Genomic DNA, 14380 nt, shown 5'->3' with positions numbered 1-14380 from the left:
CCTCTCATGGAATTTTGAATTACACGGTTTACTCAAATTTAATTATGTAGTTTATGCAAAACCTTATAGTGCCAAAATATATATTTTTATATCTTAAGTGATTCCTCTTCCTTAAGAAAATATATGTGTATGTATAATCTGAGTGATATTCAAAATATTTAACAACAAACCAGATCCTGTATCTATACTTTTATCTGAGTCTATGTCTATGTGTCTATATGTATGCATTAGTACAAGCTTTCTGTAACTGATCTTCTGTAGGCAAATGTGCATAAGTCATTACCCTGTGGCTATATCATCTCTTTTAAAGATTAATACAACGTAGCTATGACATTTCTTGATTCTGATATAAATATTTATATAAAGTAATACCTTTAAAGAATTTAATTCCATGAAAACTAATACATGAATTTAAGAAAAGTGAATTCCAGACTTACAAGAAACAACCTGCTAATAAAACACTATGTAAACCTGTATCCTATTTCCTTTTGACAGTGACTTAACTTGGCACTACTTGAAAAAAATTAATGGTTAAGTGCATTTAATTTTTGCTTTTATATTCATCCCTTGGAACAGTGGTGATTCAGATATTTTTCCATTGTATCAAATGGTCAAAAATTAGAATATCTGTTAAACCTTAGAAAATAATTTTATTAAACATTTTTTGACTTTCATAAAGTTAAATTTGCCCTGTTGCGCAGGGATTTTACTTGAAAGTCTAGTAGCACAGGCCAGGTTGTTAACAGTGGAGATGGTGACAAGTGGTCAGATTTTAGATTTGTTTTTGGTGGTAGTACCAGGGCCAGTTTCACAGTTGTGACCTTAGTGCTATCATACAAAATCCTTTGTTCAGAAAAGCCCATGCTTAGATTTATGCTATGCTGTTATCATCTTGAAATTATTAGTCTTGTCTTTATTGAGATACAATTGACATATAACATTGTGTAAATTTAAGATGTCTTATGTAATAATTTGATACACATACGTATTTGTGAAGTAATGTCCACAATAAAGTTAACAGCTCTATCACTTAAAAAAAAATGTGCTATTGTGCATAGTGGGAAGCTAGAGAAACTTTAAAAACCAAAACTGAAATGAAAATAAAATAAAAGATGTTTGCTTTATGAGAGTGCTCAGAACTCTGTACTTGAAAAAATAAAAAGTTTGTTTTGACCTCTGCTCTGTTCATGTTGCTATTCTAAGTACTTTGTGGTAAGTGTGGTACAGATCTCTTCTTAGGAAACAAATTGTGGAACAAAGAGAATGATTTCAAAACAATATATCAGCAAACATTAGGTTACATGATTTATATTTTATAGGTAATTGTCAGAAGCATGTGTTTAGTATTGGACACAGGATTCCAGATATGGTCCTGATCAAACACAATCTTCATAGTGATGTAGTTTTGGAATATAGGTGAATTTTGGTAGGGTGAGGTCTGGAACTGAAAACCAAGAAAGAATTCTTGAGATATCTTTGGTACAAAATAGTGGTTTTATTAAAGCACAGGGACAGAACCTATGGGCAGGAAGAACTGCTTCCCCAGGCTTGTGATGGGTGGTTAATGATATACTTGGGAGTTGGAAGAAGTAAGGAAAAGGGAGGTTTGGGGTTTTTTTAGAGTTTTTTTAAATGTATTTATTTGAGAGAGAGAGAGAGAGAGAGCATGAGCTTAAGGGCCTGGAATTGCAGAGGGAGAGGGACAAGCAGACTCTGCTGAATTCAGAGCCAGCAAGGACCCAGAGATCATGACCTCAGCTCAGATGCTTAACTGACTGAGCCACCTAGGTGTTTCTAAAAGGGAGGTTTCAAAAGAACTTTCATATGCTAAAGAGGACATACAAGATACTGAAGGGCTTGCCATTGTCAAGTTAAATGTTGTTTTTCCCTCTAGCAAGGCATTAACATTAATATAGTTGGGAACTTCCTGAGAAATATCACATAATACCCCACTTTGGGGATGGGTCATTTGTGGGATGTCAGCTTGTGCTTTGTCCTCAGCTAGCCTTTAGTTCCCTCATCAACATGATTTATTTTTATCAGCACACATCTCCCTTCCTTAAAATTTAAGCTCAATGAGAAGAAATATGTGTTTGACATAGAATAATATTATTCTTGGTTATCACTATATTTGCAATACCCAGAAGGGTCTGGCACGTAGAATGAGCTAAATAGGGCAGCCTGGGTGACTCAGCGGTTTAGCACCACCTTTGGCCCAGGCGTGATCCTGGAGACCCAGGATCGAGTGCCACCTCTGGCTCCTTACATGGGGCCTGCTTTTCCCTCTGCCTGTGTCTCTGCCTCTCTCTCTGTCTGTCTCTATCTCTCACAAATAAATAAAATCTTAAGAAAAAAAAGAATGAGTTAAATAATCTTCTGTTAAAAGATTTTTATTATTCTTAACATAAATTATTATTCTGTAGTTACTGATGAAATTTTATTGTGCATTCTCCTTTCACCTGTCTCAAGAGTGTTGACCTATATTCAACATTATCAATTCAGATTTGCAAAATTTTGTGTTTTTTCCTTGCTTGATTTTAAAACTGTGACCTTCCTATTCTTTCCTTTTTTTTTTACTTCCTTATTCTATATGAATGTATTTGGAAATTGGTTGTTGATACTACTTTACAGAGAAGGTAGCAAGAATCTCATGAGCAAAAACACAGAATTGCAAACCAAGAGGATTGTAAGATAAATCACTTGACTGATATAGTTGGGCTGAGTTGATCAGTGAAAAGAGATGAGTAGAAAACAACTTGGACATGGGATAATTCCTTTCAAAACTAGTCTAAAAGTAAGGGTTATTGACAGAACCAGCCTCACATTTGAGAGAGTTGCTTGAAAGATTCTCAAGTAGTATAGGCTTTATATGGTTAGAATGGCACTCCAGGAAGGCAGGAATGGTTATTGTGTCAGGATAATTTCAAAGACCAGAATTCAATTTTGGATGATTAAGGGAAGAAATGGATCTGTCAGTAGTTTTAATATCTCTGAGAAAATTTGCAATCTCATAAGACAACATATAGTTGAATAATGATTACAGAAAATGCATTTGAGATGGTAATAATCTTTCATAGAGGAAAAAACTAATGGTGATTGTCAACGCCTGTGAAAATTTTAAGAAACAAGCTAAATATGATAAAGTCAGTGCTTTGAAAAAGTACTTCACCTCTTCCCACCCAGTCTAATTTCATGAATACTTATAGAAATCACACATTTAACTCCATCTTAACATATAATTTAATTATTATTTCATTTTTTATTGGTAGAAACATTTAAATTAAATTTATATTCTACTTTTAAGCTATTTTTTTTACCTTTCTTTAGCTTTTTAATCAATGTTTACTAAAATTTATGAGAAAGAGATTAGAGCAAAATAAGACTTACATACTTCTTTCTAATGTTTAATAAGAAAGTATTTTTCGCTTTGTCTACAATATGGAGGAGAGATTTAACAACTTTACGTATTATATTTGAAAAATTGATAACATATAAGTGAAGGGTTCAATTAAATGGTTTTAATAATATAATATATGTTTCTTTAGGTTGGTTTCCTTCTGTAGATCTTAACTTGGGGAAATTTTTAGATATGAAGTATCATTACTTAGAAGTTTGGTTGGTTTAGAATTAGCTCTATAGTCCTTTTCTGGTTATATTTTGAATATAAAATAAGTATATATTTTTACTTACATCTCTGTAATCTGATATCCTGATGAGGGGTTACATATGTACATATGTTATGGATAAACCATGGTTAATTTTCATTTTTGTACTGTTTACATTTTACTTAAAGAGCCTTTTCTCTCAATTTAGGTAAAGCATGAATATGCTATATGTCTAGAAATCATTCAGAAACCAAGTATGCAAATATCTAAATTCATGAATTTCACAAAGGACTACAGAAAGAGATGGTCACATGATGTTTCTATTTGTAGGCACCAGCAAATTTTCACAACACAAGGTTGAGGTTAAACACAAAGAACTAACATAATGGCTATTTAAATGGTATGAAATTGCCTTGGGAGGTATGTCCAAAAGCAAGTAAGTGAGAAAATTTAAGGAAACCTTAGAGATCATTATGAGGCAAAAATGTACTCTAAATACATAGTTACTTTATGAGTCAATTACAGATCTAGATAGATTCTTAATGTTACAAAACAAAAGCTTACTTGATTCATAGTATGTGGCTTATTAATTATCTATTGTAAAGGCTACAAAAGCAACTCTAGTGTATTTGTCTCATTCTACTTAATGAGCTGTAATGTTATTGCAGCCCATCACACTGATATTTCTTTATTATTTTGTTTTATATTTCTATTCTTATGATGAGGTTCTATGTTCTTGCAACATTCTAAGACTGGTAAGACTAAGCATTCTTATGATTATGTTAATTATTGGTCATATAAGATTAAAGCCTTTGTAAATATACTAAAAGTCATTGAATCTACTCTTAAGGGTAAATATTGTGGCATATAAATTATACCGCTATAAAGCTGCTTAAAAAAAAAAAAAAAAAGATAGAACCAGGACAGGATTTTACTTCCAGCCACCAGTGATTTAGGACTTGGGATTCTTGGGTCTTTTATTACATAGAGTGGTGTCACTTATTTATCCCCCACTTTTATATTTCCCAACTTCAAAAATTTCCAATGAGCTTCCATTCTTTAAAAAAAAAAAAAAAAGAAAGCAAATCTTTGTCTTCCTCCTTTTCTGCTTTTTTTCTAAATTTTAGATTAAAAAAAATAGTCTATACACTCTATTTCTACATCTTTATCCCCCACCCTATTCTAGCCATTTCCTTTACTATTGTATAGAGACTGACTTTGCAGAATTCACTCTTACTCTTGAATTGCCAGCTGAAGTGATTTGTGCATAGTTCTCATATTCCTGAAACTCTTTGAAGTAGGAGACATTCTTATGAAGCTCTTCATTATAACACCTTTTGTTTTTGGCTTCATGATCCTATTTTTAACTTCTCATGTCCCTTCTTCGATCATACTTTTTCTTTCTCTTTATTTTTTGGCTCACTTCTCCCCAGTCCCAGATTGTTCCCACCTATGTTCTCTCATTCTCTTGGCTTTAGCTCTTAAACACTCTATGGAAATGACACCCAAATCCTTAACTCTAGATTTGACCACTCTCTTAGCTTTAGGTACATATTCTCAACTTGTCTTTGGTTTTTCCACCATATGCATCCTTTGAACCTTAAAAATAAGTCATCTTCCTTCTTCCCCCAGACTCTACCTCCCAACCTTAATAATATATTTATATATCTAGTCAGTCATGCTATAATGTTCAGAGTATCTTTAATTCTTATCTCCTTTTTCATTCTCTTTATCTGTTTTTATGGAAAAAAAAAAAAAAACTATTCCCAGGACTTAAAAGCAAGGAAATGGCTAATGCTACATATATAGAATAGGAACACAGAATTCCCTCAAGTCCTTAACATTCCAGGTGGCCATCTAGGCACTGAGTTCATTCAGTATAATGTAAAAGAACAAGGTCTTCAGAGTCAACTCGGGATTGGAGCTGTCATATATGACACATTATTGTGAATTACAAAAAGGTTGCTTCTAAAATATATATCCTTTTATTAAAATAAATAGTCATAATACTGACTTTGGAAGACAAAATTTACTGTCACCTGTGGAAAATTTTACAATAAACATACAAATCTATACCATCTATGTCCTTATATGTTCTAGGGGGTGCATAAATTGCACAGCCAGACATAGTAGCTCTAAGTATAGGACTACATTGTTCAAATCCTGGCCTTGTAGTTTAGTAGCTATATAACCTAGGTAATATACTTAATATCTTTAAATTTCATATTCATGACCTATAAAAGGTGACTAGTAACACTATCTCTTTCTAAGAGTGTTTAGCAAGAGTAAGTAAGGAAAAAGTATATATATATAATATATTATTTAATATATAATAATAAATATGTAATTATATGTATTTAATTAGAAACTTCAAATTTACAGATATTCCCAGTCTACTCCTTCAAAGGCACATTTCATTATAAGATGCCCAATTGTGAAATTCTTTACACTAAAGAGTTTTTGGATTTAACAGCTTGCTATAAGTCATTAAAAATTTTTGTCTTTGAGAATATTTCATTTGAGGACATTTCAAAAGAACTAGAGGAACAGTTGTCCTATTTGTCTAATGACTAAAGGTATAGCCTAGAACTTAATGTTTATAACTGAATGTTGCTGCCAGCTATTTGGACAAAACAATGAGAAGGCTTTTAGCACACTACAAGAAAATGTCTTGGCTTCATCATTTCTGTGTTATGATCATATTTTATTATTCTCCTATTTCAGGGTCAGCAAACTGGACCATATCTAGTCCATGTACAGTTTTGTAAATCAAGTTTTTTTGGGACACAGCCATACACATTCATTTATGGATTGTCTGGACTATTTTCCCAATCTACCAACCAATGGTAGAATTGTGGAGTTGTCACAGAGACCTGTTGGTCCACCAATCATAAGATATTTACCATCTGGCCCTTTATACATAATGTTTGCTGACCTCTGCCTTTTCAAACTTTTGAAATATTAACTCACTTGAACTTCCATTTTGCTCAATCTACACATAGAAAAAAACAAAGATTGTATTGATCTGGAATATGGTGAGCCTTATTTTTTCTTCCAAAACATCTTTTATTAATGAACAGTGGAAAGCTAGTTGCAGTATGCTGCTTTAAACACATAGAGTTACTTAGGTTTTATTAAAAACAAAATAAGACAAATGAAAAAATCCAAAGGCAGAACATCTTGTTCCTTTTACCATATATTACTGGCATTATCTAGAAAATGCTTCCTATAAGAAATAAGCTTTTGAACTGATTTTTTCCCTTCTTTTGACATTAAAAAGTGATTATGATGGGATCCCTGGGTGGCGCAGCGGTTTGGCGCCTGCCTTTGGCCCAGGGCGCGATCCTGGAGACCCGGGATCGAATCCCACATCGGGCTCCCGGTGCATGGAGCCTGCTTCTCCCTCTGCCTATGTCTCTGCCTCTCTCTCTCTCTCTGTGACTATCATAAATAAATAAAGATTTTTAAAAAAAAATAAAATAAAATAAAATAAAAAGTGATTATGAGGAAAATCCCATTTGCTAGAAGAACCATCTATTTGATGATATATTGAGTAACTTAGTTTGTTGTTGAAAACAAATTTGGATTGGAACTTGGGGAATTCTATTAGTACTTACTTTGTTCATTAAAGCAACTTATCCTTCAGAAAATCTATTTAGTACTCAATTTCCCATCTGTTTGTTTTAAATTACTTACTTCATTCTGTGTATTACTTCTCATTCTTTAAAATGAATAAAAATTTCACCCTCCTCACCTTTTTTTCACCTGCCACTTAAACCAATTCTAACAAGGAGACTGATAATTTAAAAGCTAGTTGTCTGGTGTTGTTCAGATATATAGATACACCTAAACGTATAATTATTTATAAAGCACAAAATTATACATTTAAGAAATTTATTATTTTTTGTTAAGGATTCCAATGTCCTAAATACCAATAAATATACATTGGACTTTAATTATAAGTACATTCTCCAACAGTTTGCCGTCACAAGACATTTTTATAATGTTTTACACAAGTCCTGAAAGTTAAGTTTTTCTGCCATTAACTGTGAAGAGATTAAGAAATGCTTTGGGATCCAATATAGTAAACTCTGAAAGTTAGGTGAAATGAGAGCAGAAGTGAAATCCCCTTCTAAAAAAAAAATTGATTTTAAAAAGTATTTCCACTGATACCAAATTAGAGCTACAATTAAAGTACAACAAGATTTATTTTTATACACAAGCATAGTTTAAAGCAATTGTATTCTGGTTTCTGCTCCTTGTCATTGTTATGAGGACTCATTTTAACTGGAAATATGAATCTCCCTAAAATCATTGTAAATATAAGGAGTTTGAAGTTAGAATTTTGTCTGTATTCCTAAAATCTTCTGGATCATATATCTTTCTTCTGAAAAGGCTTCAAACCAAAGAGTAAACTATATTTATCTTCTATTGTAGACTCAGTCCTGCTTAAAAGGTACCTATTCTAGGAACTATAGTTTATTAGTACAGCGATATGGATGGAAAAAGATGTTTTGTACTCTTATTATACCAAGAACTCTGCTCACCAAACAAACAGTATATTCAAGTATACTAGAATTTGAAATAATTGGAAGCCAGTTTGGAATGTTTATATGCAGTAAGTACAGCCTAATTTGAAAAACAAAGTTTGGGGAAAATTATAAGAAGTTAGAGTTGGACAAGATGATCATGACGAGCCACCTGCTTCACAGTTTGTGTAAGATGGAACTACTGGAAAGACTTGTTGCGTACACATCCCAGTTGGGAAAAGGGATAATAAAATAAGTGATTCTAATTTAAATAAAATGTAGAAAAGAGTCTACACATTAGTGTGACCAATTAGTCAACTTCTTTTTTTTCCCCTTTGCTTATTTGTTTTGTCTCTTAAATTCCACATAGAAATAAAATTTTCTTTCTTAAAGAATTTTATGCTAGGATGATAAAAGTCATTTTTCTTTATGAAGATGGTACGACTGATTAATGAATCAAGCTTTGTCTTACACTAGAAAGCAATCATATGATCACTAGTAAGGTTAGCTCTGTTAGTAAGAGCTGTCTCATTCATAAACAACTAAAAGTAGGAGCCAAATACATGAAAATAAGTTGGATGTGAAACAAATTCAAGATCCTTAGAATGTAAATGAGCAACAAAATGAATGGTAATCTTAGGATATAACCAATGACTATATCAGGCCTCTTAAGCCATCTGTGCATGAGCAAAGCATTAGGAACAGGTGAACTCACAACTATATCTGGGACAAAAGCCTCTGATGAGACAAAGGGGGGAAAATTTCACAAAAGCCACCAGAAGACACACTAAAACTACACTCCTGCACTTGGGTCTCTATCCCATTGTACATTTATCTTGATCATTCAAATTAGAAAATTTAAATCTCAGTTCAGACTGAGCCATTGAATATGGCCCTGTTTGTCTATTGACTATGTGTCAGAGATCCCTGGATAAACTCTCCTTTCCTTTCCTGAGGGTTCCACTGGAAACAAGTATATCCCTCCATGTGTAGGAATAACAGGGAAGTTTGAATCTTATTATTTTGTTATCTTTTATGGAATAAGGGAAGAATTGTCATTGTTATTCCTGCCTCCCATAAAATTTATCATCAGAATTAAGTACTGGCACACGAGAACCTAGAGCTAACATCAACGGGTGAATATAGCAGCATAAAAAGTCATAAATTTAATTATCTCTGTGTGTACACTTTGTCTTCTCAGTTGTACTCTATTACAGTCAAATGGTTCTTTATTGATTTGTTTAATGCCTATTTACATTTTCATTTCTGCATCTGATTTCATATTTTCTTAGGAGATAAGAATAACTTTCCCTTGGAGTGGCAGCATAAAAGATCAAACTAAATGAGTTTTGGAACTCTACTGCTCTCTTTTCTGTTCTCTTTTTTCTACTATTTTTCATTAGTCATCTCATGAGATTAAATATTTTTTTAGCATGCTACTTGGGTGCAATTTTGCCTTGTCACTTAAGAAATTATTAATCCTTGATGTTCAATTTTATGACAAAATATCTTAATTGATTTACTTTTCAAGTCTGCTGTAATTAATAAAATGTGTCCAATTCTTGAGGAAGACATTTATAATGCTTCTGCATGAAAATACTGAATAATAAAAATATGTCTGGAAAACATTTTTTCTCGCCAGCCCATCACATGTTTCCTTCCCTTAATTAAAAAAAGGGGGGGGGGGTTCTAGAATGCTAACTCTGCTTTTTTAATTGACTAGACGAAAGCCAATATTACCTTCCTCCATCTTATTGAATCCAATGAATGTTCTCCAGTCCTCATGATTTGCACTCTGTAGCCCATTTCCACACTCTTAGTCCATCTCCACCCTTCCACAGATCCTTCTTCTTGGCCTCCCTAATGCCATACTGTCTTGGACTTTCCTGGTTTCTTTGTCTGTCTTCAGTCTTCTTTGCTGGTTCATTTTCCACTGCCCATTTCTTACCTGTCTGCATTCCTCAGGTTTCTGTTGTTCGTTATTAGCCTCTGTTCTCATTTTCCCATCTCTTCTGCCTTATGCAATGTAGCCCAGACTTTAGCAGCCCAGGCTATGTAGACCAACTACTCAGGTTTCCTCATGTGTATTAGTTTGCTATTGCTGTATATCAAATTACCACAAACTTTGGCTTAAGACAATACTCATTTAGTATTTTACAGTTCTATAGGTTAGAAGTCTGGGTGGATTTCATGAGTCCTTTGCTTGGGTCTCAACAGGCTGAAATCAAGCTGTTAGGTAGGACTGAGGTCTCATCTGAGGCTTGAGGTCCTCTTCTAAACTCACTGATTTTGGCAGAATTCAATTTGTTATGATTATAGGACTGAATTCCCCATTTTCTTGATGGCTGTTGGCCAAGGGTTATTCTCATGTCTTAGAAGCTGCTCCCAGTACTGTGCCATGTGGGCCTCTGCATAGGCCTTTTCACACTTTTAATCTCTGATGTCAGAGAGCACCCAGTTTCCTTCAAAGGGATCAACTGATTAGGCCAGGCCCACAAAGATCTCCCTTTTGGTTTTGTTTAATTCAAAGTCAACTGATTTGTAACTAAATCATGGGAGTTATATCCCATTCTATTTATAGGTTCTTCCCCACATAGGAGAGGAAATTGTACAAGGTGTGAACACCAAGGGTTGGACAGTTGGAGGACATCTTAGAATTCCGTCTACCATACCTTAGTTCTGCCATTTATTAGTTGGGTGAATTTGGGCAAATTATATAACTTTTTTGCGTTGTTTTTCTTAACTTTAGGGTGGGATAATAAGCAGAGTTCTCTTTATGGAGTTATTGTGAGAAATAACTGGATTATAACATGTAAAATGCTTAGAACAGTGACTGATACATAGTCTGCAAAAATTCAGTTATCATTATTAATCTATTTTTCTCCCCGTAGATACTGCATCCATTCCCATGGCTTCAATGTTATCAGTATTTTATGACTTCCAAATTTATACCTCTAGTCAAGATCTCTAATCTGAACTTTAGACAACTATAATTTCCTGATTTTCCTTAGGAAAATAAGTTCAAGTTCCACTTGAACTTATTAGATATACATGTGTCTCTACTTGTATCTAATAAGCAATCTAAGTACAATTTTTCTAAGTCTAAACACATTATTTCACTTGCAGACCTGATCCTGTTTAGTAATTCTTATTGTACTAAGCAGTACCCCTTCATGAATTTCCTTATTCTTCTTCATTTCTCTTTCTTTTCCTACTATGCATTCATTAAAAAAATTTTTTTGGAGTATCTACTGTGTGGCAGAGGATATAATGGTCAGTAAAACATGCAGTGTCTGCCCTCATGTAGCTTACAATGAGGTGAGAGAGACTGATAATAATCTATCTTCCAAAACTTATTAAATCAAACCAATTTTATCAGTTTCAGTTTCATTTGCAAATATTCTACTCAAAGCCACTATCCTTCTTACCTTAATTAGTGCAATAACTCCTCACCGGATTCCTATATTCACTCTTCTTTCACTATCTTTTCCTTCACTAGAGCTACCCTCTTCAAGGAGCTCTAACTACCTCACTCCTCTGCCTAAATCTTGTAGTAACCTCCTGTAGGTATAATATAAAAACTAAACTTCCTCTAGCCTGCTATGGCTCTGCCTAACCTCACCAGCTTTGTGCACACTTACTTATTGCTCCTTTTCTGTGTGTTATCCTTAACAGCCTTCTTCTTGCTTCTCATCAGTGCCGCATTCCTTCCTGCATCAGCACCTTGTCCTTTTAAATGGAAACTCCTTTTAAATGGAAACTCTCTCCTCTTTCTGCCCATCTTTACCTGATAACTCTCAGTTCAAATTTTAATTCTTTCCTTTATCCCCTCAGAGTAATTCAGGATCCCCCTTGCACTCAAAGTACTATATAAGCCTTCTTCATGACATTTAATGTGGTATATAGTTATGTATTGATTTGAGTCATTTTCAGCAGATTAACATCTGCTGTCATTCTGGGAGAAAGATGTTTGATGAAAGGTCTAAAGGACTAGCTTCATTATATATATATTTTTAAAGATTTTATTTAAACATGAAAACTATTCTATAAACTATAAAACTTAGCATACAATTTTTGTTACTATTATTTTTGTTAGTATCACCAAAGTATCAGTTTATCCAAAGCCTGAGCTAGGTTGAATTTAATCCATTTGAGTTTACTCAAATACTTGGTTTCCTTTATGAAATGTTTACATCTAACTGTTTTTTTCCTCTTAAATTTGTGTGTGTATGAGTATTAGCATGCTGTCTACTAGTTTGTATACATACATAGCAGATATACATGTACATATACACAGACACGATATAAGTATGGTGGATATACAGGTTTCTCTAAAATAAATTCCAATCTAGATTTCAGTATCATAAAATGGTACCAGTTCAGCAGTTCTTACCCTGTTTTATTTAAAATGTTAATTTTAATTCAATTCAGTAATGATGAATACGAGGATATTCCGTCTATAAATCATCAGTTGGCTTTCGAAACAATATAAAAAGTCAAATCCCTTTAAAGTGTTTACTGATTTTATGAATATATTTTACAAATATGCTAAAACTTTACTGCAATGGTCAAAACAACAAACACAAATTTGTAGAGGATTAAAATGCAGCTGATTTTTTCGCGGAAAATGTTAAAAATCATAGTTAAAGTAAAAAACATCTTTATCTTCAAGCTAATTGACTACAGTTTTATAATTATTGATTTGTAGATATCCAATTTGGGTCATTTCTGAAGCTGAATTCAGAAAAATCCTAAGGTAAGCTGTTTACCTGGAGTACGTGTGTGTGTGTCTGTGTGTATGTGTATGTTTTAAAGGATAAAAATAATATACTATAATGATATTGGTTCCACTTTAACTTTTTGTAATATTTCTTAATTAAAAAGTATATCAAAAGAGAGAGAAAGAGAGAGGGAGGCAAACCATAAGAGACTCTTAACCATAGACAGAAAACTGAGGCTTGCTGGAGGGGAAGTGAGTGGGAGATGGGATAAATGGGAAATGGGTATTAAAAAGGGTACTTGTGATGAGCCCTGGGTGTTTTTGTAAGTGATGAATCACTAAGTTCTACTCCTGAAACCAATATTATACTATATGTTAACTAATTAGAATTTAAATTAAAAATTTAAAAAATATATCAAAATGTGATAAATTGCTTGATGACTACTTAATAAATGTCCTCTAACTCTCCTTTCTGCTAATACCCATATGAGTAAATCACTGTCCAAATATACAAAACAATTAGAGAACAATTAATACCAAATAGTGTAGTGGTCAATGTTGCTGAGTCAATAGATGTTAGAATGAACTATCAAATGTGGGCTAATGGGGACGTGTCATAGAATTAATAATAATAATAATACTATTTATTTAGCATTATAATGTAGGCACTCTACTAAACACTTTATGAAATGCTTTATTTCATAAATTCCTCATAAGTTCCTGAAGCCAGGGTATTATTATTCTTATTAACTCATTTTATGATGAGAAACTTGAGGCATGTCTAAAGTATGTGATGGTGAGTGGTATGTTTATCAGCTGAGGTCTATCCCATATCAAGTTTTGGTTTTCTACCAGTATATAAACTGCCAAGAGAATATAAGAGTTAGGCAGCATTTTCTGAAGTTTGGATTGACAGGACAATGAGAAGTGAATTCTTTTTGCAGTATGAAGGCCACTTAACAAAATTGTGAAAGATGATCTAGATACACACTGTCCTTGAGTGACAAGTTAGAATGAAGGGCATTTGAGGAAAATGTAATAAAAATTGTACAGCCGGAGTAGATGGAGGTTATGGACCTATTTTGATGGCTAATACTAAGTGATTGTTCCCGTTTCATCTCTATTGTCCTCTAGCTGAAAAGTACTAAACTAGATTTTTGCTGTTGTAGCTGAGTACAATAATCGACAATATGATCAGAGTAACCAGGTAAAAACAACAATTAAGAATAAAGTTATAGAATTAGGAGGGATCATTGAAAATTATGTAGTCCTTTCAAGGCATGAAATGACAGCCTAATCCTGATAGAGGCAGTGGAAATAGAGAGGCATGCTATTACCAGAAGACATGAAAGCAAACAAATATGACAGGTCTTCATGATACAGTTGGCAAAAGGAATAAAGGGGAAGGAAGAAGAGCAGAATTGGTTTCAAGTTTATTCTTATAGCAAAAAAAAAAAAATGCAAAACTGATGAAAGGGGAAAATTGATAGCAAACTGAAAAAGTTTGGTTTTGCTTTTCTGTACCT

General features: G+C 33.3%; 1 protein-coding gene and 1 pseudogene across 4 annotated transcripts in view; one reads left to right on the top strand and one right to left on the bottom strand.

The window, feature by feature from the left end:
* Nucleotides 1–14380, top strand: part of CNTN1 (contactin 1) — a 347755-nt gene that overhangs the window by 73357 nt on the left and 260018 nt on the right. For 2 of the 4 annotated variants that reach the window (XM_026000122.2, XM_026000124.2), the window contains exon 2: nucleotides 12843–12890. The exons of the other annotated variants lie outside the window; for them this stretch is intronic. The gene's annotated coding sequence lies outside the window, so the exon portion shown is untranslated. The remainder of the gene's footprint in view (nucleotides 1–12842; nucleotides 12891–14380) is intronic. 4 annotated transcript variants of the gene reach the window in all.
* LOC140600058 (elongation factor 1-alpha 1-like) overlaps nucleotides 1–14380 on the bottom strand; it is a 70783-nt pseudogene that overhangs the window by 21564 nt on the left and 34839 nt on the right.

Source organism: Vulpes vulpes, chromosome 8 (assembly GCF_048418805.1).
Source record: "Vulpes vulpes isolate BD-2025 chromosome 8, VulVul3, whole genome shotgun sequence".
Lineage (NCBI taxonomy): Eukaryota > Metazoa > Chordata > Mammalia > Carnivora > Canidae > Vulpes > Vulpes vulpes.
The sequence above is the reverse complement of the archived record's forward strand: the minus strand, read 5'-3'. Positions and strand labels throughout refer to the sequence as shown.